Source organism: Puma concolor, chromosome F2 (genome assembly GCF_028749965.1).
Source record: "Puma concolor isolate L17-30 chromosome F2, mPumCon1.1.hap2, whole genome shotgun sequence".
Classification (NCBI taxonomy): Eukaryota; Metazoa; Chordata; class Mammalia; order Carnivora; family Felidae; genus Puma; species Puma concolor.
In genome coordinates this window covers 35609162-35636179 of record NC_141684.1, presented here as the reverse complement: position 1 = coordinate 35636179, position 27018 = coordinate 35609162, and the positions used below count along the sequence as shown (strand labels likewise).

At 39.7% G+C, this 27018-nt stretch overlaps 1 protein-coding gene and 1 long non-coding RNA gene across 2 annotated transcripts in view; one reads left to right on the top strand and one right to left on the bottom strand.

Moving 5' to 3' along the window:
* The window catches only part of LOC147571937 (uncharacterized), a 65638-nt gene extending 62750 nt beyond the window's left edge, over positions 1-2888 (top strand). Inside the window, exon 5 of the long non-coding RNA XR_015246816.1 lies at positions 2052-2888. This is a non-coding gene — a long non-coding RNA (uncharacterized LOC147571937). The remainder of the gene's footprint in view (positions 1-2051) is intronic.
* The window catches only part of RRM2B (ribonucleotide reductase regulatory TP53 inducible subunit M2B), a 37434-nt gene extending 31935 nt beyond the window's left edge, over positions 1-5499 (bottom strand). The window contains exon 1 of the mRNA XM_086695601.1: positions 5371-5499. The gene's annotated coding sequence lies outside the window, so the exon portion shown is untranslated. The remainder of the gene's footprint in view (positions 1-5370) is intronic.
* Between the last annotated feature and the right edge of the window lie 21519 nt (positions 5500-27018).

Sequence of the window (27018 nt, the reverse complement as noted above, 5' to 3'; positions counted from 1 at the left end):
TTTGGTAAGGTATAACTCAGCCAGTGGGAACAGAAGTATGTGGGTGCATCAGAGAAGAATCTACTACTCTTACATTCTGAAGCCAGTGGCTATCCACTTATTTTATAGGGTTGGTAAATCCACAAGACTGACTAGTAGTAAATTGATTAAGAAAACTTTGATAAGGGGCCCCTGGGTGGCTCAGTTGGTTGAGCATCCGACTTCGGCTCGGGTCATGATCTCACGTGTGGTTTGTGAGTTTGAGCCCTGCATTGGGCTTTCTGCTGTCAACACAGAGCCTGCTTCAGATCCTCTGTCTCCCTCTCTCTCTGCCCCTCTCCTGCTCACCTATGATCTCTCTCTAAAATAAATAAAAACTTAAAAAAAAACAAAACACACAACTTGTGATATATATGCAAAGAAATTGTTTGCTAAGTTTGATATAAATCTTCACTTACCATCTGTACCCCAATTCAAAATGATGGGTTCATCAAAACAGCCTCACTATTCTATTAATTGATTTTATAAGTAATGTTCTATACATTAACTTAAGTAAACTTATACTAATAAAACAAAGGTGGATTTTATCTATTAGTGTTGGGCTTACAATTTTGTTTGGAAAATACGGTCAGGTATTAAAGCCATGGGAAGAGGGCTGTCAGTATAAATATATATGAATTTTGCCACAGTGGTTTTTCTATAGTCATTTTGATACAACTGTTTTGACACTTTCTTTTTTACCTCAAAGTCATCATTCTGCTGAAATGAAACAAGCAAAAAATTTTAACTTTTCACTTTTAAAATGTATACTTTGTCTCTAAGCTTTATCTGAAGTTAAGGTAGGTATGTATTTTGCATGTTAAATGGCTATTAAGATGCTGGTTTTCAAAAAATGTTGAAAGTGTTCTGTTTTGATATATAACACTTTAGCATCTGTCCTCTATCACATACACTATTAGGAGACTTAGAAAGTTTATAAATCCCTTTTTTTTTTTTTAATGTTTACTTATTGTTGGGGTGGGGAGGGGCAGAGAAAGAGGAAGACACAGAATCTGAAGCAGGCTCCAGGCTCTGAGCCGTTAGCACAGAGCCTGACGTGGGGCTTGAACTCAAGAACCGTGAGATCATGACCTGAGCCAAAGTCAGACGCTCAACTGACTAAGCCACCCAGGTGCCCCAAGACTTAGAAAGTTTTTAATTAGACAAGAGACATAATCAGGTCTGTCTTTTAAGATCACTTTTCCAGAAATGTGGTCATATTAGAAGAGAAATTGCAGGTGGAGAGAACAATTTAAAGATTATTACCCTACCCATATCCTGCCTGAACTAGGGTACCAGCAGTAGAAACACAAAAGAAGACTGCTTTAAGAGACAGTCAGTGGGAATGCAAGCTGGTGTAGCCACTCTGGAAAACAGTATGGAGGTTCCTCAAAAAACTAAAAATAGAACTACCCTAGGACCCAGCCATTGCACTACCAGGCATTTATCCAAGGGATACAGGTGTGCTGTTTCGAAGGGACACGTGCACCCCCATGTTTACAGCAGCACTATCAACAATAGCCAAAGTATGGAAAGAGCCCAAATGTCCATCGATGGATGAATGGATAAAGAAGGTGTGGTATATACAGACAATGGAGTATTACTCGGCAATCAAAAAGAATGAAATCTTGCCATTTGCAACTACGTGGATGGAACTGGAGGGTATTATGCTAAGTGAAATTAGTCAGTCAGAGAAAGACAAAAATCCTAAGACTTCACTCATATGAGGACTTTAAGAGAAAAAACAGATGAACATAAGGAAAGGGAAACAAAAATAATATAAAAACAGGGAGGGGGACAAAACAGAAGAGACTCACAAATATAGAGAACAAACTGAGGGTTACTGGAGGGGTTGTGGGAGGGGGGATGGGCTAAATGGGTAAGGGGCCCTAAGGAATCTACTCCTGAAATCATTGTTGCACTATATGCTAATTTGGATGTAATTTTAAAAAATAAAAAATAAAATTAAAAAACAAACAAAAGAGACAGTCAGAAGTAGAATTAATCATTCTTGTTAAAATTTTGGATTTTAGGTAACAGGATAAGGAAGAGTTGAAGATGCCCTTGATGGGTCCAGCAACTGGATGATCATAACAAGAAATGAGAGACAGAGAAAGTGTTCAGCATCTGGAGAATAACTGAATAAATCAGACAAAAACTCTTGCTTCTCACATTAGATGTTTAACAAAAGCTTAATTTGAATGAACTCCCCCACAGACCCGAGCCATAACAACAATAAAGAGTTACAAACACAATAGTTTTTAAAAGGTCAACTTGGTCAATAAAAAACATAATTTGTTCAATTTGAAGATATCCAGAAGGCAACTAAAAATATAACACTGCGGCAGAGGAGTGGTGGTGACCTATCCCATTAGTAGTCACCAAAGGGATTATCCTGGGAGAACATCTAGAGAAGCAGCATGGCTGAGGATACTGCCTAGAAAACGCAGACATTGAAAGGACAGATGGAAGAGGAGCCAGCTGGGATTAAAAGTGGCTGAGACGAATGTAGGACAATCAAAAGCAAAGACAGAAGTGATCTGATTTGGCTAAAGCCATGCTCTGTCAACAGATGAAACAGAGAACTGTAAAGGATCCACACTCTGGATATCAATCAGGTTAAGAGGTTAGGAATTAATTGTGTGGGCCAAAGATTTTCGAACATGTGGGGGACTGAGAGGTTCATATTCCAACTCTCACCACTTGCTCTCTAGCCCCCAGGGACTGGCATTTATTGTGGGGCAGTTTGAAAATCATTCCTGTGGGTGGTCATGGAGAGTTTCTGAATATAAATTAACATGAATAGGAGTGGCATGAGGAGGATTCATTGGATACCTATGTGCAGAATGAGCTGGAAAAGAAAAAAAAAACCTAGATGTTGGTAGCAACTGTGGTATTGATCTCAAAGGTGCAAAAGGCAGCCTGAGTTAAGATGTGGTGGTTAGCATGAAAAAGCTGCTTATAAGGGCTTTGCCAGCCTAAGGGATCGGGCATTTTTGATGCGAATCGGAACCCTCTCAAGAATTTTTACTTGGGAGGAGTGACATAGAGGCACTGGTTTAGTGAAGGATTAATTTAGTAATGGTTAAAAAAAAAAAAAAGGATTAAACAGTGGGTAAGACTGAAGGTAGACAATTTGTTGTAGCTGCACAGGTATGAAGTGATAAAACCCTGAAATAAAGTTCCACACGGGCATTCCTTGGCAACATTCTATGGTCGCATCCAGAATGGTGACCCTAGATCCTGCCTGCCTTAGTTTCTGGTCACTTCATCACAACAGGACATGCCAGGGCAGATTCCCCAGCTAGTCCTCACCATTCACCATTCACCATTCCTCACCTCTAGGCTGGCATGCCTGCCTTAGTTTCTGGTCACTTCATCACAACAGGACATGCCAGGGCAGATTCCCCAGCTAGTCCTCACCATTCACTGGTCTAGGCTGGCATGCTATCAGGCCCCTCCCTCCCAAACAGCCCCAATCCCACCACTTTCACTTGTTAGCCTTGGCCTGGAGAAGATTGAGTGAAGACAACTATTTGGATGCTGATGTAGTCATATACTATTTGTATTTGCCCAGGTGTCACTTTCATTTTCATTTTTCTATTCCCACCAGATCTGACAAAACAGAATACTGGCCCACAAGCAAGAACTTGGTTTTAAGCCCTGCTCCACTATTCAGTCATATGGTCCTGGGTATGTCATTTACCTTTTCTGGCCTAAACTTTCTTACCTTGAAAACAGTACTATCAATTGGATTAATGATAGTTCACTTTGAGAAATTGATGAAAGCCAAGGACCTCTTTCTCAGGAGATTCATATATGCACATACAAAATCTATAAACTCCAGGAGATTGATTCATAAACCCCCTGCAAGCCCATCTATGAATGCTTTAAGGCAGTGTTTCTTAAAATATGTGAACCAGAATCACCTGAAGTACTTGTTAAAAATGCAGGCCCAAATCCATCCTAAGAGATTTTGATTTACTGTGTCTGGAATGTAGGCCCTGTAATTTATACTTTTTACAACTCCAGTTGATTCTAATGCAGGTGGCCCATGCTACACCATCATATCTAGAGAAACAGAGTGCTTAAGGCATCCCGGCATCTCAAGTTAAAAACTTTTGGACCAGATGCTCACTAGAATTCATTCCAGAGCTAAAGTTCTGCTTCTGTCTTTGTGGGCCTGTGTCATTGAGAAAGGGATAATAAACAAAAGTTAACTTCTAGGTCTTAAGTCTGAATCATTGCTGGTGCCATTAGCACGAAAAGAAAACCCTGAATTGTCCTTTTGGAGTGGGGATATTGGTACTCAATGTATTTGTTTCAAAGGGACAAGAAAGAGTTTAAGGAATATTTACAAGTTGTGAATTAGTTACTAAGTGTTTACACAATCAAAATCAAATAAAATAAAACCCCAAATCTGGACTCTACAACTTTCTAAAGAAATGTAGGACGAAGTATGAGTCTCTGTAAGCTGAAACTTGAAGATACCACACACAGCAACAGGTTCAAGATAAATGCAAAAAGTTATTTCTCTTGGACACAAATGGTTTACAAGTATTTGTAAAGTAACAGGGTACAAAAATTATAAAGCAACAATTTTAACTACCTTACAACAGTCTAATAGATTTACTGTTATTATGTACTTTTATTATAGAAGCAGAAGATAAACATGTTAACTTAGGTTTTGTGAGGCACCCACAATTTCCCTGGCACTTTGCATAAAGCCTTTTACTTAATCCTCTGTGAGAGAAGTATCACTTCCACTGTATAAATGGAAACTGACACCTCATAGAGTCACAGCTAGTTAAGTGGCCCAGTCTGAGCAAATCTGGCCTCCTAACCTGAGGTTTTTCATTGTGAGGATTTCGCGTCGCCCTTCTACTTATCATCACCACCCCATCCACCTGTGTCAATTTCTGCATGCGTCCTCCCACTCCTTTTAACCATCCCAGAGATGGGATGCATTTCTCCAGTAGTTCTACCTGTCTTCGTTCCTTGCCTGGGTTTCCTTAGCCAGAGCTCCAGACATGCAAGGATTGGGGGGGTGGGGCTCCTCGGCCTGGCCTGAAACCTCAGAGCGTTGCCCTTGGCTGGCTCCGGAGCAGAGCAGCGGAGCAGAAACCCGGCTCCCTCTTCACTCCTCCCCTGGGACGGCCTCCCGGGCACTCACAACCACGAAACCAGGCTGCGGCGAGGGCTCGCGGCCGGGCCTGCACCGGATTGCCGACCACAATGGGTAAAATTTCCTACAGCTGTCCTGCACCTTGCAGGTCCCCGCTGCAATTTGCAACCTAAAGGCCAGGCGTGACTGTGGGGCGGGACAGGGAACGGCAACAACATTTACCTCACCCAGCTCGGGCCTGGACGCTTCCGGCCTTTCCGGGTCACCCATCGCGCAGATTCCGCCAGAGCTACGGGAGCTGAAGGAACGAACCAAGAGCAGCGGACCACCTCCAACTCTGACAGGACCCAGGTGGCCCACTGGCCCACTGAGTCCGCCCCGCCTCCTGCTGCACAGACCCCTCCCACTCCCGTCGGCTCCGCTTTCTCGCCGGCCGATTGAACAACTCCCCCTGCACCCGCCTGGCCCGGCCTCCGGGCCTCAGGGACCCGCCTACTCCGGCCGGCCCCGCCTCTCGCTTGCGGCCTGCGGACATCTCTCGGCCTCGACCAACCCCGCACCAACCGTTGCGCGGACCCCGCCTCCCGCCTGCCCAGTGAGGGACTCCCAGCGCCTGCCGTCCCCGCCTCCCCCGTCTCGAGGCCCCGCCCGCTCCAGGAGGCCCCGCCCACCGACCTCCCGGCTCCGCCTCCCGCCGGCCCCCAGCAGAACCAGCCCGGAACCCGCGGGCCTCGCCTACTCTCTCGCGGCGTGAGGGATTCGGCCTGCGGCTTTCGGCCCCGCCCGCCTGGCGGGGTCCGGGCTCTACTCCCTGGTCCCGGAGGTGCCCCGACGCGCCTGGTTACCTCTCCCGGCCCGGATTCTCCAGCTAGCTCTCGCCTTGCCTCAGAAACACGGTATGTCGCGCTAAGTCGGCCTGTCCTGAGAGACTGCCGGGGGGGCGGTAAGACCACTCGCTGGAGGAGATGAGGAGCAAACGCTATTCGTGTGTGAAGCGGTGTTGGGCAAAGCCACACTATTGGCTTAAAAAGAAAACCGCACCGTTAAAAAATTAACGAGGAGGAAGGGCTGTCTTGTTTCGTATTTCGGCAACCGAAAAGAAGCGGTTGAGGGAAAAGTGTGTTTGTGGATGGGGTAGGTGGGGCTTGAGAGTGAGGAGGAGGAGGAGGAAAAGGACTCAATTCGGGGAGACGTTGTGGAAGCCCTGTGAAATTGTTTCAACAAACTGAGCGTTTGGAAGCGGCTGTTGGGCTCTCACCAAGGGGGCGTTATGCTGAGCGCGGTGGTGAGGCAGTCCCTTGATCTTCGGGACCTCGGCGTGAGGCGGGTACAGCCGTGCCCCTCCTCCTGCAGATGCAGCCGCGCGGCCTCCGGAGACCTCACTAGGGTTGATTAACTAGAGAGCGGCGGGCTGCCCCGCCTCCCTGAGTGATATCTTCAAGGCTGAAAAGTTGAAGTAGTGGGGAGACGAGGTTCCCCCTCCCCGGGGCGTGGGCGGCAGGCGCTGTGCTGACAGCCACGACAGTGTGATTGAAGGACTCCTGCCCATCTCTCAGGGGGACGAATCTGAGAGCTACGACCGGAAGAAAGCATGGTTTGGTCTAGCAAATAAAGGCGAGGTGAAAAGAGATGAAGTAGCTTGAAGCTGACATGTGGAGGGAGCCTTGAACCACAAAGAACATGCGCCTGTTCTGTGGATAGCCATGTGGAGTATGGTAGATGGGATAGAAGATGAAGCTTGGAAAATGCCTCACAGCTCGCCCTTTCTTTCGTTCTTTCTTTCTTTCTTTCTTTCTTTCTTTCTTTCTTTCTTTCATGTTTACTATTTGTTTTTGAAAGAGAGAGCATGAGCTGGGAAGGGGCAGAGAGAGGGAGACTCAGAATCTGAGGCAGGCTCCAGGCTCTGAGCTGTCAGCACAGAGCCTGATGTGGGGCTTGAACCCACAAACCGTGAGATCATGCCCTGAGCCAGAGTCAGAAGCTTAAGGGACTGAGCCACCCCGGACAGCTCTTTCTAAAACCTGCCCTAGAGTCGGGGATGAGGGGTATCCTTTTTCAGGCAATTACTAGGGGTCAGGCGCTAAGGAAAAGTTTTTACATATATTGACTTTAAATAATAGCTAAATTTTGTGAGGCACCCCCGAGTCTTAAGGAGCTCAGATAATTTCTCATTGGCCATATGGCAAATAAATTAAGAGCAAGGATTCTATCATTTAATTAAGGTTATCAAACAATATGTCTACTTTAGGTCAGTCATCGTATTTGCTATTGAAGATACAAAAATGAATGAGCTTAGTGAAAAAGAAAGTGGATCCTGGAGCTCTATCATCGTGGGCATGAGTTCTAGCTCCCCCACTTATTAGCTGTGCTACCTTGGACAAGTTACTTAGCCTCTGTGAGACTCAGTGTCCTCACCTGTAGGATGAGAGTAATAATTCCTTCCTAATAAGATTGTTGTGTGAATTTAATAATACTTCACTTGTAAAGCTCTTCATGGGGTGGGAAATTACAGTGGTAGCTTCCAAGCACACTTATGCTACTAATCAGGCCATCCTAGAGGTCATGGAACAGAAAGGTTGAGGTCAAACTGAATTGCTTGAATTACACAGTTTATTAATTTAAAACCTACATCAAGGGGAAAGAGACGAGGTAGCTAACCTATTTAAAACAGGGTATGGGGAAGGGAAGGAGTGGAAGGAAAGACCTTACAATCCAAATCTGAATGTTCCTCAATGTTCATATATCCTGGCCTTGCTGCATCAGCTTTCCTGACGGGTGGTGAAGTTATTAAGAACAGAGTTAAGGATTAGGAAGGGATCTCAACAGACAGAAGATGAAGTCAACACATGCTCTTTTGGAAAGATGCAGGAGCAGGTAGACCTGCTCACAGGTGTAACTTGCCATAAATTAACCTGCTGATCAGCTGAGTTTTATCTGTGTTTCTTGAGAAGAGCCCTTGTGGGGCCAAAATGGATGTCACCAATTGGTGGCTGATTTAGGGATAAGATAGTTGTCAATCTAGAAAGTGACATGATCTTTACCTTATGAATATTTAAGATCTACTTACTCCTTCCAGCCATTTCTTTAAAAAATTTTTTTTTAACATTTGTATTTATTTTTGAGAGAGAGACAAACAACACATGAGCAGGGGAGGGGCAGAGAGAGAGGGAGACACAGAAGCAGGCTCCAGGCTCTGAGCTGTCAGCACAGAGCCTGATGAGGGGCTGGAACCCATGAACTGTGAGATCATGACCTGAGCTGAAATCGGATACTTAACCAACTGAGCCACCCAGGCGCCCTTCCTTCCAGCCATTTCTGTCTGTGACATTCATTTCTTCCATTATTTTTATCTATGTTCAACATATTTTGTCTGTAACATGCCTCATAGGTTAAAAACATATTTACTATTTATCCTTTTAAAAAAATCTTTTTAATTTATTTTGAAAGAGTGAATGAGCAGGGTAGGGGCAGAGAGGGGGAGAGAGAGAGAATCACAAGCAGTCTCAACACTGTCAGTGTAGAGCCTGGGCTTAATCTCAGGAACCATGAGATCACGACAAGAGCCAAAATGAAGAGTCAGACACAACCAACTGAGCCACCCAGGCACCCCTCTACTGTTTATACTTAACATATCTTATGAATCTTCTTATGTTTTACAAGCCAGTTGCTCCCACACTTAGTTTCTTTCAATTTTTACAGCAGAATTGAATAATCTTAATATAGCAAAAACACATTATAGTGCCTTTAACAGTGCCTGGTGCATAATAGGCAGTATGTATTAGTTTCTCTAAAGGTGTTTAGAATTAACAGGGCAGATATAAAATGTATAACTGAAAGATGTCTGGGAATAAGGATTCTACATCTTCATATAGCCTCTGCGGCATATTTTCGAGGAATACCCACAACAGTGTTTTTTTATCCCACATGCTGTTGCGAAACTTTGATACCCCTCCCATTAAAAGGTGGAGTCTAATTCCTCTTCTGTGGTCTACATGTTTGTGTCCCCCAAAATCCATATGTTGAAAACCTAATGTCCAAGTTAATGTTTTTAGGAGGTAGGATCTTTGGAAGGTGATTAATTAGATCATGAGAGTGGAGTTTTCATGAATGGAATTAGTGCCCTTAGATTGTTTTGTTTTTTTGTTTGTGTGTGTGGGTTTTTTTGTTTGGTTTTGGTTTTGGTTTTTGCTATTGAGTTATAGGACTTCTTTGTATATTTTGGATATTAATCCCTTAAAAAGGATATTATTGCAAATATTTTCTCTCATCCAGTAGGTTGCCTTTTCATTTTGTTGTTGGATTCCTTTGCTCTGCAGAAGCTTTTTAGCTTATTTGAGAGTTTGTTGCTTTTGCTTTTGGTGTCAGATCTAAAAAAAATCATCACTAAGACTGGTGTTAAGGAGCTTACCACTTATGTTTTCTTCTAGAGTTACATGGTTTCAGGTCTTATGTTCAAGTCTTTAATGCATTTTAAGTTAATTTTTTGTGTATGCTGTAAGATAGTGGACCAGTGTCATTCACTTGCATGTGGCTGTCCAGGTGTGCTAACACCATTTATTGGAGTGACTGTCCTTTCCCCGTTGTATATTCTTGGATCTTTTGTTATAAATTTATTGACCATATATGCATAGGTTTATTTCAGGGCTTTCTAGTCTTTCCATTGATCTATGTATCTGTTTTTATGTGAATAACATACTGTTTTGATTATTTACAGCTTTGTAATTTAGTTTGAAATCAGGGAATGTGATGCCTCCAGTTTTGTTCTTTCTCAAGATTGCTTTGGCTATTTAAGGCCCTTTGTAGCTCCATACAAATTTTAGGTTTGTTTGTTCTACTTCTGTGAAATGTGCCATTGGAATTTTGATATAGATTGCGTTGAGTCTATAGTTTGCTTTGAGTAGTATAGACATTTTAACATTATTCTTCCAATCCATGAGGGCAAAATATCTTTCCATTTATTTGTGTCTTCCATTTCCTTTCATTAATGTCTTATAGTTTTCAGCATACAAGTCTCTCATTTCCTTGGTTAAATTTATTCCTAGGTTTTTATTCTTTTTGATGCAGTTGTAAATGAGACTGTTTTTTAATTTCTCGTTCTGGTAGTTCATTATTGTATAGAAACACAACAGATTTCTGTATATTAACTTTATATCCTGCAACTTGACTGAATTCGTTTATTCCAATGCTTTTTTTGGTGGGGTCTTCAGTGTTTTCTATATATAATATCATGTCTTGATAGTGACGGTTTCATTTCTTCCTTTCCAACTTGGCTTTCTTTTTCTTAACTAATTGTTCCAGCTTGGACTTCCAATATTATGTTTAATAAAAGTGGCAAGAGAAATAAGCATCCTTGTTTTGTTCCTGATCTTAGTGGGAAAGCTTTCAACTTTTCAGTGTTGAGTATGATATTAGCTGTGGGCCTGTCATATATGGCCTTTATTATGTTGACATGTGTTTCCTCTCTACTCACTTTGAGAATTTTTATCATAAGTGGGTGTTGAATTTTTGTCAAATGCTTTTTCTCCATCTGCATTATCTAGATGATCATATGATTTTTCTATTTCATTTTGTTAATTTGTTGTATCACATTGATTTTGCAGATGTTGAACCATGCTTACATTGCTGGAATAGGTCTCACTTGATCTGGGTGTATGCTTTTTTTAATGTATTTTTGAATTTAATTTGCTAACATTTTGTAGAGAATTTTTCCTTATGTTCAGCAGAGATATTGGCCTGTAATTTTCTTGTGGTGTCCTTGTCTGGTTTCAGTTTCAGGGTAATGCTAGTCTCATAAAATGAGTTTGGAAGAGTTCCCTCCTCTTTTTTGGTAGTTTGAGAAAAATTGGTATTAATTCTTCTTTGAATGTTGGTAGAATTCCCCAGTGAAACTGTCCAGGATTTTTGTTTCTTGGAAGGCTTTTGATTACTGAGTCAACCTCCTTACTAGTGATTGGTCTGTTGAGATTTTCTATTTTTTCGTGATTCAGTCTTGGTAGGGTATATGTTTCTAGGAATTTATCCATTTCTTCTAGATTGTCAAATTTGTTGGCATATAATCATTCAGATATTGTAGTCTCTTATGATCCTTTGTATTTCTGTGATATCATTTGTAACATCTCTTTCTGATTTTATTTTATGTACGTCCTCTTCCTTTTTTGCTTGGTGAGTCTAGCTAAAGGTTTGTCAATTTATTTTATTTTATTTTATTTTATTTTATTTTATTTTATTTTATTTTATTTTATTTTATTTTTATTTTTGAGACAGAGAGAGACAGAGCATGAATGGGGGAGGGTCAGAGAGAGAAGGAGACACAGAATCTGAAACAGGCTCCAGGCTCTGAGCTGTTAGCACAGAGCCCGACGCGGGGCTCGAACTCACGGACTGCGAGATCATGACCTGAGCCGAAGTCGGACGCTCAACCGACTGAGCCACCCAGGTGCCCCAAGGTTTGTCAATTTCATTTATCTTTTCAAAGAACCAGTTCTTAGTTTCATTGATCTTCTGTATTGTCTTTTTACTTTATATTTCATTTATTTCTGTTGTGGTTTTTCTTATTTCCTTCCTTCTGCTAACTTTGGGCTTTGTTCTTTTTCTAGTTCCTTGAGGTATAAACTTAGATTGTTTATTTGAGATTTGTCTTTTTTTTTTTTGAGAGAGAGAACAAGAGATTGTGAGAGGGGAAGAAGGGTGGGGGAGGGGGGAGAGAGGCGGAGAGAGAAAGTGGGGGAGAGAATCTCAAGCAGACCCCATGCTCAGTGCAGAGCCCGACACCTGGGCTTGATCCCATGACCCTGGGATCATGACCTGAGTCTAAATCAAGAGTCAGATGCTCAACTAACTGAGCCACTCAGGGGCCTCTCATTTCTTGAGGTAGGCAATTATCACTGTGAACTTTCCTCTTAGAAGCACTTTATACTGCATCCCATAAATTTTGATGTTGTATTTTCATTTGTTTCAAGATATTATTTAAATTAATTTACTTTTAATTGAAGTATAGTTGACATACAATATTAATTTCAGGCATATAATATAATGATTCAACATTTATATACATTGTGAAAATGCTCAAAACAACGAATATAGTTACCATGTCACCATAAAAAATTATTACATTATTGACTATATTCTCTATGCTATATTTTACATCCCTATGACTGACTTATTTTATAACTGGAAGTTTGTACTTCTTAATCTCCTTTGCCTATTTTGCCCATCTCTTTACCCCCAACAACCACCAGTTTGTTCTCTGTATTTGAGTCTGTTTCTGTTTTGATTGTTTTTTTAGATTCCACATATAAGTGAAATCATATAGCATTTGGTTTTGTCTGACTTATTTCACTTATCAGAATACCCTGTAGGTCTAACCATTTGGCATAAATGCAAGATTTCATTCATTCTTATGGCTGAGTAATACTCCATTGTATATATAATACCACACTTTCTTTATCCATTTATCCATTGATGGACACTTGGGGAGCTTCCGTATCTTGACTGTTGTAAATAATGATGCATTGAACATAGGGGTGCATATATATTTTCAAATTAGTGTTTTTGTTTTCTTTGGGTAAATACCCAGAAGTGAAACTGCTGTATTGTATGGTATTTTTTTTTAAAATTTTTTGAGGAACTTCCATATTGTTTTCCATAATAGCTATACCAGTTTACATTCCACCAATAGTACACAAGGGTTCCCTTTTCTTCCACATCCTTACCAACACTCGTTATTGTCTTTTGACACATTCTGACAGATGCGAGGGGCTAGCTCATTATGGTTTTGATTTTCATTTCCCTGATGATTAGTGATGTTGAACATCTTTTTATTTATTTATGTTTTAATGTTTATTATTTATTTTTGAGAGAGAGACAGAGACAGAGTGCAAGCAGGGGAGAGGAAGAGAGAGAGGGAGACACAGAATCTGAAGCAGGCTCCAGGCTCTGAGCTGTTAGCACAGCACCCTGAGGCACCCAGGCACCCTGAGCATCTTTTTATATCAACCATCTATATGTCTTCTTTGGAAAAATGTCTAGGTCCTCTGCCCATTTTTTAATGATATTGTTTGTTTGTTTGTTTGTTTGTTTGTTTGGTATTGGATGTCGGAGTTCTTTATATATGTTGAATTAATCCTTTATTGGATATATCATTTATTGATCTCTTCTCCCATTCAGTAGGTTCCTTTTTAATTTTGTTGATGGTTTCCTTCAGTGTACAATCAATATGTTTTTTATTTCTCTTTTATTTTCTTTAATACATTGATTATTCAGTGGCATATTGTTTAATTTCTGTATATTTGTGAATTTTTTCATTTTGTGCTTGTAACTGATTTCTAGTTTTATACCATTGTCATCAGGAAAGATGCTTGATATGATTTCAATCTTTTTAAATTTGTGTTGGGGTGCCTGGGTGGCTCAGTTGGTTAAGTATCCGACTCTTGATCTCAGCCCAGGTCTTGAGCACAGGGTCATGAGTTCAATCAAGCCCTTTGTTGGGCTCCACAATGGGGATGAAGCCTACTTAAAAAAAAAAAAATTAAGATGTATTCTGTGGACTAACACATGATCTGTCCTGAAGAATGTTCTATGTGCGCTTGACAAGAACATGCATTCTGTTGCTTTTGGATGTTCTGTTCTGTATATGTCTGTTAAGTCCATCTGGTCTAACGTCATTTAAGGCTGATGTTTCCTTATTGATTTTTCTGTCTGGGTGATTTATTCATTGATATAAGCAGAGTATTCAAGTCCCCTACTATTTTTGTAATGCCGTGTCTTCCTTTAGATATGTTAATATTTGCTTTATTAATTGGGTGCTACTATATTGGGTGCATAAATATTTATAAACGTTATATCCTCTTGATGGATTAACCCCTTTTATCAGTATGTAATGCCCTTCTTTATCTCTTATTAGTCTTTAATAAAGTCTATTTTGTCTGTTAAAAGTGTATCTACCACAGCTTTCTTTTGGTTTCCATTTGCTTGGAATATCTTTTGCATCTTTCCACTTTTAGTCTGTGTATGTCTTTACATTTGACTTGTAAGCAGTATATAAATGAATCTTGTTTTGTTTTATTTTTATCCATTCAGCCATTCTATGTCTTTTGTTTGGAGAATTTAGTGTATTAGTGCCCTTATGAAAGAGGCTTCAGAGAGCTCCCTGGCCTTTTTTGCCTTGCGGGGGTACAGTGAGAAGTTTGTGACTCAAAGAAGTTGCTCACTCTATCATACTGGCACCCTGTTCTGATTTCCAGCCTCTAGAACAGTGAGAAATAAATGTTTGTTGTTTATTATTTGTTGTTTATAAACCACCCAATCTGTGATATTTTGTTATAGCAACCTTAACAGGCTAAGATATTTCCCTTTGTTTGTTTGTTTTAAATATTTATTTATTTTGAGAGAGAGAGCACACGGAGAAGGGGCAGAGAGACAGAGAGAGAGAGAAAATCCCAAGCAGCCTCCACACTGTCAGCACAGAGCCCGTCATGGGGCTTGAACTCATGAAACTGTGAGGCCATGGCCTGAGCCAAAATCAAGAGTTGGAAGCCTAACTGACTGAGCCACCCAGGCGCCCTGAGTTTGTTTTGTTTAAGATTGCACATATAAGTAAGATCATACATTATTTGTCTTTCTGTGATTTATTTCACCTAACATAATGGTCTCAGTCACAAATGTCAGGATTACCTCTTTTTTATGGATGAATAATATTCCATATTGTATGTATATAATATGTCACTTTCTTTATCCGTTTATCTGGTCATGGAGACGTACTTAAGTTCACATGCCTTCCTTGGCGGTTGTAAATAATGCTGCTATGAACATGGAGATGGAGGTATCTCTTCAACAGTGTTTTCATTTCCTTCACATATATTTCCAGAAGTGGAATTGGTGGCTCATATGGTAATTCTATTTTTAGTATTTTAAGGAACTTCTGTACTGTATTTCATCATGACTGTACCAATTTACAGTCCCACTAAGAGGGCACAAGCGTTCCTTTTTTTCTACATCCTTGCCACTGTTTGTTATCTCTTATCTTTTTGATGCAACCTGTTTTAACTGGTGTGAAGTAGGGGCGCCTGGGTGGCGCAGTCGGTTAAGCGTCCGACTTCAACCAGGTCACGATCTCACGGTCCGTGAGTTCGAGCCCTGCGTCGGGCTCTGGGCTGATGGCTCAGAGCCTGGAGCCTGTTTCCGATTCTGTGTCTCCCTCTCTCTCTGCCCCTCGCCCGTTCATGCTTTGTCTCTCTCTGTCCCAAAAATAAATAAACGTTGAAAAAAAAAAAATTAACTGGTGTGAAGTAATGTCTTATTGTGGTTTTGATTTGCATTTCCCTGATAATTATTGATGTTGAGCATCTTTTCATGTACCTATTGGCCATTCCTATGTCTTTGGAAAAATGCCTGTTCAGGTCCTTTGACCATTTTTAAATTGAATTATTTGCTTTATTATTGAGATGTATGAATTCTTTAAATATTTGGGATATTAATCTTTTATCAGATATAGGGTTTGCAAATATTTTTTCCCATTCTAGATTGTCTTTTCATTTTGTTGATTGTTCCTTTTGCTGTGTAGCCTTTTTGTTGTATGTAGTTCGGCTAGTTTTTCATTGCCAACACCCATGTCAAAGAACTCTTTTCCTATATTGTCTAGAAGTTTTATGGTTCCAGGTCTTATATTTAAGTCTTTAATCTGTTTTAAGGTAATTTTGTGAGTATTGTAAGATAGAAGTCTAGTTTCATTTTTTTACATGTGAATATACAGTCTTCCCAGCAGCATTTATTCAAAAGGCTTTTTTTTTTTTTCCATTGAGTATTCTTGGACCCCTTGTCAAATATTAGTTGACCAAATATGCATGAATTCATTTTTGGGCTCTTGATTCTGTTCCATTGGAGTGAGTAACTTTTAATGAATAAAATCCATGACTTCCAAGTCTGGCTTATAAAGTACAGTAGAGATAGTATTTGCCTGGTTCTTTCTCTCTCTCTCTTGCCCTTGGAACTTAGGTACCATTCTATAGGAAACCCAAAACTAGCCCACAAAGAGAGACGACATGGAGAGGTCTATGTGGTAAGGAAGTGAGGCACCCAGGCAACAGGTAGCATCAATTTCTAGATGTGTTAATGAACAAACTGTCAGTATTCTAGCTCCTGGTCATCTACTTGAAAGTCTTCTTCTAGCTACATTCTTCTTCTTCATCTACAGTCTTCTTCTTCATCTGTAGTCTAGCTCCAAGTCTTCTACTTGAAGCCCCAGACATCTTGTAACAGAGATAAGATGTCATGACTGTGTTATGTCTAAATTCCCAGCCCACAGAATTCATGAGCATAATAAATGGTTGTTTTATATCACTAAATTTGGGGATTGTCTTGCAACTATAGTAACTGGAACAGCCTCCATTCCACTCACAGAGATTTGTGTGGTAATGACCTAAAAAGGCAATTTAGCCTATGGCACAGAAAATATGTAATTTCAAGCTACTCTCAACTTAATGTGTATGATTCGATGGGTAGATCCTCGTTTCTCAAACTTGATGTCTCAAACACTTTTAAAGAAATTTCTCACAACCATTCAATATTGACTTAAACTACATCTGTTGTACTTAAGTATGTACAAACATAAAGACCAGTTATAAACTACTTAGAGCTTTATACAACTAAAAAGTAAAAATAAATGCAAACAGAACTATAGGAAAGGTAAAATTCAAATATATGACGTTAAGCAATGGATGATGTTTTGAGGAAACTGTATTGCATCAGTGTGAATTTTGTAGTGACCATTAATGCAGTGTGGTCTTTTGCATTCCAGTCATTGGATAGTGGATTCCATTTTCCCACCACAGCTCTATATATAACTTGCCTTTCATGAGGAACAAATGTGTCACTTATATATTAAATTTGCCTCCTTACCTTTCAGTCATTAAAAGGAGTATTGCTTGACATTAATGCCATCATAAATGGTCATCCTGATAATCTGAGATCTGTATTAAAAATCAAAATAAAAGCCTTGCACAAAATTGGCAGATCCTGAACCCTAGCTTGAAAATCACTAGAATAGATGGTTCTATATTTAATAAGCCATGTGTTTATCATGAAGGAAGTCAATGTGGGAAGAAAAGGCACATTTGGAGGCAGGGGTTAATTTAGAGCTAATTGGAATAGGCCAGGTGCAGGATAATGCAAGCTTAAAATAAGGCTGTGGCAGTGGGGAACGCAAGGAGATATGCGTGTGAGTTAGGTACATAAACTCAAGGTGATTTGACCAGTGTTTGGATATGAAGTATATGGTAGAGGGATGATTCTAGGATAACTCCAAGTTTCTGGCCAAGAGACTAGGCAGTTAGCAAGCCTTTCATCCATACAGGTTTAGTAGGAAAAATTTCCTATCAGTTTTGGACATGTTCAGATCATGGTGCCTGTGACAAATCCAACTGGAGGTATCTAATAATGTGGCCCACAAGTGACAGGCTTAGCCCATAGATCTGATCTAGCTGCCAACCTCAAAGCTATACTTAGCCATATTTTACATTCACCATAAATCATTTGTCTCAAAATAATTGGCAAGCATTCTTTTTAAATACAGTGTAGGGGCGCCTGGGTGGCGCAGTCGGTTAAGCGTCCGACTTCAGCCAGGTCACAATCTCGCGGTCCGTGAGTTCGAGCCCCGCGTCAGGCTCTGGGCTGATGGCTCAGAGCCTGGAGCCTGTTTCCGATTCTGTGTCTCCCTCTCTCTCTGCCCCTCCCCCGTTCATGCTCTGTCTCTCTCTGTCCCAAAAATAAATAAACGTTGAAAAAAAAAATTTAAATACAGTGTAAAAACTACCCCCCCTCCCAACTATTTCAGAGTAAGTTGCTGACATGTCTAGGCTGGCAGATAAAGAAAGCAAAGGCCCCTTTTCTTTTACTTATAAGTGTGAGAGCACTGGAAAGACGGTAGTTTTTGGTCACAGGATGGTACAATAAGACAAAGTTTCAGAGATGCAGAGTTCCAGGTGATAAAAATGAACAATGAGATTACAGCATTATATTCTTAAATTGGAGTGAAGTTGGTCACTAAAATTTGTTCATTCATTTATTTAATAAATATACTGAGCCCTGGAGAGACAAAGGTAAATGAGCCACAATTCTTACTCCTGAGGAACTTATAGAGTTGGGAAATCAAGCAAATACACTGTTCTTGAGGAGTAGAAAGGAGCATCTAAACCAGCTTTGTCGAGAGGGCAGGTCAGGGAGAGCTTCTTCGGGAGGTGGCTAAACCATGTTCTGAAGTATGAATAGGAATTAACCATTCCAAGATGAAGACCCATGAAGAGATCGCAGGAACATCAAAGCAGTATGTGATTAGGCCCCAAGGTAACAGAGGATATAACTCATCAGAGGACTGCAAGTCTTTCAGTATAATAAGGGAACAAGTATAGATAAGTCTGTAAAACAATTACAGTCATGAAGGGACTTGTATGTTGTGTTAAGGAGTCTGGACTTTAAGGGCCATGGTGAGTCAATATATTTTAAACAGGTAAGTGACATGCTTAACATGCATATTAGAAAGATTGCTGTATCTCTACATATTGAAAAGGAACAAAACAACAGAAACGAGTTAGTTGAAGTAATGTAGGCTAGTAATGTAGGCAAATTAGGTAAGGATTGTAGACCTGAAGAGAAGTAGGCATATTCAAGAGATAAGGATTTAATAATTATAGGGTTTGATGATCAATTTGAATGTGGGGCTAAAGAAGAAGAAATTAAGCATGTTTCTTTGTTTCTGACTTGGGAACTAGATAATGTATTCATAAATTGTTTTTGAGCCAGATATTATTCTAAGTACTGGGCTTTAAAGAAGTGAACAAGTGGGGCGCCTGGGTGCTTCAGTCTGTTGAGTGTCCGACTTCAGCTCAGGTCCTGATCTCTCAGTTCGTGAGTTCGAGCCCCTCATCGGGCTCTGTGCTGACAGCTCGGAGCCTGGAGCCTGCTTCAGATACTGTGTCTCCCTCTCTTTCTGCCCCTCCCCTGCTCGTGCTCTATCTCTTTCAAAAAATAAATAAACATTTAAAAAAAGTGAACAAGGATAGAATTTCTGATAGTGTTTGCTCTTGAGGGTCACTGGAGAAGTTAAAGAATAAGCAAGTGAACTAGTTTCAGGTAGTTCTTGGACCAAGGGTGGTACGAATTGTGCCTATGCCTTTGAAACTTTAAGGGTAAAGTCATAGCTGTGGGGCAGAGACTGCCAGTCCTTAGTTACTCTTATCAGCTTCCAGATGTCTAAGGCATAGTGGTAGGGGAAAAGGGCAGAATGATAAAAAAAATAGCATGAAAACCTTGGTTTTCCTCTTTTGCTTCCTCAAATCACTTAAACTTTCAGCTGCTCTACGTAAAAAATAATGTTGGCAAGTTTTTTCTGCCCTCATTTAATGTTCCAAGATAAAATTTTATTTAAAAATTAAGGAAATATGGGGCACCTGGGTGGCTCAGTCAGTTAAACGTCTGGCTCTTGATTTCGGCTCAAGTCATGATCTCATGGTTCAATAGGATCGAGCCCCATGTCAGATTCTGTGCTAACAGCGCAGAGCCTGCTTGGGATTCTCTCTCTCCCTCTCTCTCTGCCCCTCCTTCCCAAGTGTGCACTCACCCTTGTTCTCTCTCTCTCTCTCAAACTAAATTAAAAAAATTAAAATATAAAATAAAAATTAAGTGAATAAACATGTTTTACAATCTTTAGGGTGCTTCCAAAAAGTTCATATAATCAAGAAAAGTTACATACCCAACCCAAGGATCACAGCTTTTTCTCTATTGTGCTTTACTACTTATTGTAAATAATATAGTAGGTCCTTACCTATTAAACACCTTTAAGGAATAAATTTTTTCTTTCACTCAACACATATGTGGGTGCTTTGTTCAAGGCCCTTATTTCAGCTTACATAATTTTTTAGAAATATCCTAAACCTTATCAACTTTGGATATATGTTTTTAAATAAAATGCATGGTTCTGGGCCTACTTCCAACATATATAGAATAGTTTTTAGTGAATGAAAAATTATCCTGAGTTGAAGTAATTATTAGTTAGCTTTGGGTGCTGATTTTGAATTTGAAGGACTGCTGGCATGTCAACTTATGTAGCAGACATGTTTGCGGTATTCAGACTTGTAGATTTGGCATTACCTCTTGGTTTGCAACCACCTTGTTAGTTTCCTAGGTGAAATCTGAAAATGGCTGCTGTTGTCAGAGGACAGAAAGAGGCAGGCCACTCCAGGTTGGTAGGTGGCAGTTTTAATAAAGAAAGGGAACTTACATACAAGGGGTGTCTTGGGCAGCAGCAAGAAGAGTGTATTCCTTCACCCACCCATCAAATCTTAAAAGTTTATATAGAGGGGAGCATGGGTGGCTCAGTTGATTGAGCATCCAACTTCAGCTCAGGTCCTGATCTCACAGTTTGTGAGTTTAAGACCCATATCAGGTGGGCTTGCTGCTGTCAGCTCAGAGCCTGGAGCCTTCTTTGGATTCTGTGTCTCCCCCTCTCTCTCTGCCCCACTTGTGCTCTCTCTCAATCTCTCAAAAATAAATATTTTTTTAAGTGATTTTTTAAAAAAGCGTATATAGAGGCTTTAACTGGGTTCAGTCATGTATACCTGCAGGTGTCCTCAATGTCACAGGACTTTCTCAAGGCTGTGTCCTTGGAACATCCTCTGGGAGTGGGAAAGGCAAATGGAACCCACATTCCAAGGACAGGGGAGGGAGGGAGGAGCCTCTCTTGCCCAGGTCCCACTCATGGGTCAACTGATGGTCATGTCTTCTCAATGACCTTTACCAACACTACCAAATGTTTCTACATTAAATGGTTCCATTCTGCTATGCTTTTTGAGTGTTTGATATCTTCTTTGATTTTTATTTGCCACTTCTAATCTGTAGTGAAGCAGGAATCTGATCACTCTAGAATCAAAGCCTCTGGTTTCATTATTGTAGTTGGATTTGATTCCTGTTTTTTGAGACGCTGTTATATCTGCTTTAGTTTCACTCTCTCCCACCCCAATCTATTTCTTAGTAATTGAGAGGTTTATTATCTTTTTATGTGGGCAGAATTCTTAAGGAAACAACACAAAATTTCGTGTTTGTTACTTAAAGTACTAAATGAATGCCTCAAAAGTGATAATCACATAAGCCTTGCATTTCTATAGGTCATAACTGTACCTATGATTTCATTACACAAAATAGTTAAATGTAGTTGGCTGTCTGAGAGTTTGAGGCATTATTGTTTACCACATTACTTTCTTAGAGCTAACTTCTACTCAAAACACACATAACCAGAACCATGCTATAAGTTTGCAATAGAATGGTAGTGAATTTAATCTTCATAAATAGCCAAATTTCATCTTCCCCTTGAAGAAAGCATTGTAAATAGAAATATATGGTCTGGTATCTTTTTCCTGAAGAGTTTTTACATGCATCAAAGTTGCTATATAAAAATGCAAAGTATTAATTCAAAGACTCAATCTAGTTCCACAACTAGAAATCAAAGATGTGTTCTGAAAAAGTATTGAGGAAATTGAGTTATTTTGCTAATGAAAGACATTAGTCTTTAAAAGCAAGCAACTCACTTTATAATTGATGAGAAAACTTAAAAAACTTTTCATGATGTATAGTACTTTTCATTTTAAGACCTTTAGACTTAAAAGTAGGTGCCATGGTTGATTTTAGAAAATTCCCACATCTCCAGAATTGTAATTATTATTCTTAGAGAAAGTTACTGAATGACAAATATGTTTTTTAGAAATCTTTAGCAAAAAAATACATGAATCACTATTTTTTAGTAATAGTGCAGCCAGATTCATATTAGAACATTACATTATTCTGTGACTTTGATGCTGTGATTTATAATAAGAAATATATATTTGATCTTTGTCCCATTTCTGGCACAGAGTTCCTGAAACCTGTTGGAATTCCCTAATTGATCAAACTGATAAAGGTGTCACAAAGCTGTAATCACCAAAACTGTTTTTGTGCCAATACTATATTGACACATAGACCAATGGAATAGAATAGAAAACCCAGAATTGGACCCACAGATGTATGGCCAACTAATCTTTGACAGAGCAGGAAAGAGTATCCAGTGGAAAAAAGACAGTCTCTTTAGCAAATGATGCTGGGAGAACTGGACAGCAACATGCAGAAGAATGAAACTAGACCACTTTCTTACACCATATACAAAAATAAACTCAAAATGGATGAAAGACCTAAATGTGAGACAGGAAACCATCAAAACCCCAGAAGAGAAAACAGGCAACAACCTCTTTGATCTTAACTTCAGCAACTTCTTATTCGACATGTCTCCAAAGGCAAGGGAAATAAAATAAAAAATGAACTATTGGGACTTCATCAAGATAAAAAGCTACACTGTAAAGGAAACAATCAACAAAACTAAAAGGCAACTGAGACAGAATGGGAGAAGATATTTGCAAATGACATATTGGATAAAGAGTTAGTATCTAAAATCTATAAAGACTGTATCAAACTCAATACCCAAAAAACAAATAATCCAGTGAAGAAATGGGTAGAAGACATGAATACACACTTTTCCAAAAAAGACATCCAGATGACCAACAGACACATGAAAAGCTGCTCAACATCACTCATCATAAGGGAAATACAAATCAAAACCACAATGAGATACCACCTCACACCAGTCAGAGTGGCTAAAATTAACAACTCAGGACACATCAGATGTTGGCAAGGATGTGGAGAAATGGGAACCCTCTTGCACTGTTGGTGGGAATGCAAACTGGTGCAGCCGCTCTGGAAAACAGTGTTAAAAATGGAATTACCCTATCACCCAACAGTAGTACTACTAGGAATTTATCCAAAGGACACAGGCATGCTGATTCACAGGGGCACATGTACCCCAATGTTTATAGCAGCATTTTCAACAATAGCCAAATTATGGAAAGAGCCCAAATGTCCATCAGCTGACGAATGGATAAAGAAGATGTGGTTTATATATACAATGGAATACTACTTAGCAATGAGAAAGAATGAAACCTTGCCATTTGCAACAACGTGGATGGAACTGGAGGATATTATGCCACGTGAAATAAATCAGAGAAAGACATATCATATGTTTTCACTCATATGTAGAATGTGAGAAACTTAACAGAACACCATGGGGGGAAAAAGGGGGAAAAATAGTTTCAAACAGAGAGGGAGGCAAACCATAAGAGACTCTTAAATACAGAGAACAAACTGAGGGTTGATAGGGGGCTGGGGGAGAGCACTTGTTGGGATGAGCACTGGGTGTTGTATGTAAATGATGAATCATGGAAACCTATTCCCGAAGCCAAGAGCATGCTGTATACACTGTATGTTAGCTGACTTGACAGTAAATTAAATGTTTTAAAAAAGTGATAAAGGTGTCTTTTGTATGTTAATGTGGTAACTTTTGATCTGCATCTAAGGATGGTGAGTAGTTGCCTAGAGACACCATCTGATTAGAGTGTTGGAAATTCCAGTCCCACTCCCCAACCCCCACCCACCCCTTGGAAGGGGAGAGGGGCTGGGAAGTTGAATCAATCACCAGTGTCCAATGATTTAATCAACCATGCCTATGCAATGAGTCTACCATAAAAATTCAAAAGGACAGGGTTCTGAGTGCTTCCAGGTTGGTGAACATGTGGAGATGCAGACTCACATGTTTCAAGAGGGCTTGAAAGCTCTGCACCCTTTCCCCATGCTCTGTCCTAGGCTGATCTTCTACCTGGCTCTTATATCCTTTTATAATAAACCAGTGATCTAGTAAACAAAATATTCCCCTGACTTTAGTGAATCACTCTAGCAAATCATTAAAACCCAAAGAGGGGTTCATAGGAACCTCTGATGTACAGCTGGCCAGTCAGAACTATAGGTAACAAGCCAGACTTACAATTGACCTCTGAAGTGAAGGGCAGCCTTGTGGGACTGAGCACTTTACCTGTGGAATATGATGCTATCTCCAGATAGGTAGTGTCAGAGTTAAGTTGAATTGTAGGACACTCAGTCTCAGTGGAATGCCTGGTAATGTGGGGGAATGCCCACACCCACACCCACACACTGGAATTGGGCAATCAGAACCTTTCATTGGTGTCAGAAGTGGGATTTGTAGCTTGGTCCTGGTCATAAAAATGTTGTTTGGGAAGAGAAAAAAATGAAAGAGCAGAGCATGAATAATCTTGGTTTTTTGGATAGCCACGTGTGAAATCATGGTATGGGGTAGCAGCTGTGCTGTACTAAGTTACTAAGGGTAAAGTTATCAATGAAATCTAGAGGTGGATCCAGCTCCTGCAGAGTTGATTCACTGGATGCATAAGGCAATGCAAGCTAATAAGAAAAGGGAGAAATATCTGTTAAATAAGAAAAATCCAAGTGAGTAAATTTGAAGATCTACTTGGCTTTATTCCGTGACTCATGAATCAGGCAGCATTCCACTTCTAACAAATACAAAGGAGCTCCAAGGACCTACACTAGATGGAAGGCTTTTGTAAGTAGAAGGAAGATGGGATAGGAAGGATCAGATTACCTCATCTTTCTTTGGGAAGTGAAAAAGGTCTATGTGGCAGATTGATTACCTCATTGGTGCTAACCAGAAAATTACAAACTGACAGTTAAAACTACATTCCTGAAGAAAGCTGAAACTGCAATTAGGTTAGGCCTTAAGCCTTGGTTTTGTGACATGGGCTTAGTACAAGTGACTTCTTTTTGGGCCTCTTGTTTCTTTTTAATATTTTCCCTCTTTTGATAATAGTTTAGAGAGATACAATAAAAATTTAAGGCATTAGCACTACTCTTTGCTATTACTTGCAGCTTTTCTTGGTTCTTTGTGTGGTATCCATAAGTCATTGCATTTTTTGCTTATTCCCTGTGATATACATAGGTCATGGCTTTAGATTCACAACCTGTAAGTTGGTTATTCTTTTCATTCCTTTTATGATGTCCCAGTATTAGGGAGATCATTTTCTTGGTGGTTAGCAGCTGCAAACATGCATGTAAAGCGTTTGAGAGAGTACAATATATGAGGGAGTTATTTTGATTATAATCAGGATAATTACCAGTGTTTGGAGTGCACTTTGGAATATGATACCCAAGATCCAAACCAATCAAACTCAAATAAATCAAAGAAAGACCCTGATGAAGGAGTCACCCTTTAAGCCTAGTGCCTTGCTCAGATCTTATGTAACTGAGTTTTAACTTCCCCAGAAGTGTTAATGCAGATGTAGCAGGTGGTGTTGGCCACAGAGCAGATACTTATTTGTTCAACTAGAAGATGTTAAGAATATCCTATCTCCAAGAGCAACTTTGGCCAGAAAGTGTAAAGATTTTTCTTGGGCAGCTATTGTCTTGTCAGTGGATTATGCAATATCTTAAAGAGTTAAAGAGAGATTTCTAATCATAGGCTCATTTACATTTACTCCAACCATGGAAGTAGGGCCCTGCCAAAGGAAGTGAAATCATGAAAGCCTCATGGTAGTTCCTTTCTTTTCTTCTTTTTTTTTTTTGTTTGTTTTTAATTTTTTTATCATTTTATTTTGTTTTGTCTTGTTTTGTTTCATCACGAGAAGTGTACTCTTTAATCCTCATGCCCTATCTCCTCTGTTTCCCCACCACCTCCCTCTGGTAACCATCAGTTTGTTCTCTATAGTTAAGAGTCGTTTCTTGGTTTGTCTCTTTTTTCCTTTGCTTGTTTGTTTTGTTTCTTAAATTCCACACATGATTACATCATATGGTATTCCCCCCACTCTGGCTTATTTCATTAGCATTATACTCTCTAGCTCTATCCATGTTGTTGCAAACAGAAAGATTTATTTCTTTTTTATTGCTAAATAGTATTCCATTGTGTGTGTGTGTGTGTGTGTGTGTGTGTGTATACCATATCTTCTTTATCCATTCATCTACCAGTGGACATTTGGGCTGCTTACATGTTTTGGCTCTTGTAAATAATGCTGCAGTAAACATAGGGGTACATGTATCCCTTTGAATTAGTGTTTTTGTATTTTGGTGGGTAAATACCCATAGTGTGATTACTGGATCATAGGGTAGTTCTATATTTAACATTTTTAGGAACCTCCACAATGTTTTCCACAATGGCTGCACCAATTTGCATTCCCACCAACTGTGCAAGAGGGTTACTTTTTCTCTGCATCCTTGCCAACACTTGCTGTTCCTTATGTTTTTGATTTTAGCCATTCTGACAGGTGTAAGATGATATCTCATTGTAGTTTTGATTTGCATTTCTCTAATGATGTGTGATGTTGAGCGTCTTTTCATGTGTCTGTTGGCCATCTGTCTTTGGAGAAATGTCTGTTCATGTCTTCTGCCTATTTTTTAGTTGTCTGTTTTTTGGATGTTGAGTTGCAGGAGTTCTTTATAGATTTTGAATTCTAACCCTTTATCGGATATGTCATTTGCAAATATCTTCTCCCATTCCATGGGTTGTCTTTTAGTTATATTGATTGTTTCCTTTGCTGTGCAGAAGCTTTTAAGTTTGCTGTGGTCCCAGCAACTTTTATTGTTTTTATTTCCCTTGCCTCAAGGGGCATATCTAGAAAAGTGTTTCTATGGCCAGTGTCAGAGAGATTATTGCCCATGCTTCCTTCAAGAATTTTTATGGTTTCAGGTCTCACATACAGGTCTTTAATGCATTTTGAGTTTATTTTTGTGTATGGCCAAAGTCGTCCAGTTACATTCTTTTGCATGTGGCAGTCCAGTTTTCTCAACACCATTTGTTAAAGAGACTGACTTTTTCCCATTGGATATTGTTTCCTGCTTTTTCAAAGATTAATTGACCATATAATTATGGGTTTTCTGTTGTATTCCATGGATCTATGTGTCTTTTTATGCCAGTAACATACTATTTGAATTATTACTGCATTGTA